The sequence below is a fragment of the Prunus dulcis genome, chromosome 6, assembly GCF_902201215.1.
Source record: "Prunus dulcis chromosome 6, ALMONDv2, whole genome shotgun sequence".
NCBI lineage: Eukaryota > Viridiplantae > Streptophyta > Magnoliopsida > Rosales > Rosaceae > Prunus > Prunus dulcis.
The window spans coordinates 14258172-14258562 of NC_047655.1; positions in this window are offsets into that span (position 1 = coordinate 14258172).

Below are 391 nucleotides of genomic sequence, written 5' to 3' on the forward strand. Positions count from 1 at the left end.
TAATCAAACCGAGCCCAAAAGAAAAATGAAATCCATGTTGGTGATATGACCTTCTCGTTTCCTGCTTGTGTGCTAATGCCAAGATTATATTCCAGCAGTTTTTTACATTTCCTAGGTGCTTCATTAAAAATTTTTATTTTCCTTTCCTTCTTCTCTTGGTCTTCAATTTCTCTTCTTCTGTGCATGCAAACCCAAACCCCTTGCTTTCTTCTTTCGATTTTGTTGGTTCTTCATCATGCCCAGGTCTAGAGAACCCTTGTAAATGAGAAATCGCTAAGGGGCACCATCCATAACCGCTAGTTGGTTAAGCGCGGAGAAACGGTTCGCAACCACTAGGAGGGGCCACCGTTCTCCTTTAAAAACCCCAAATTTCTTGAACTTCCTCTTCAAT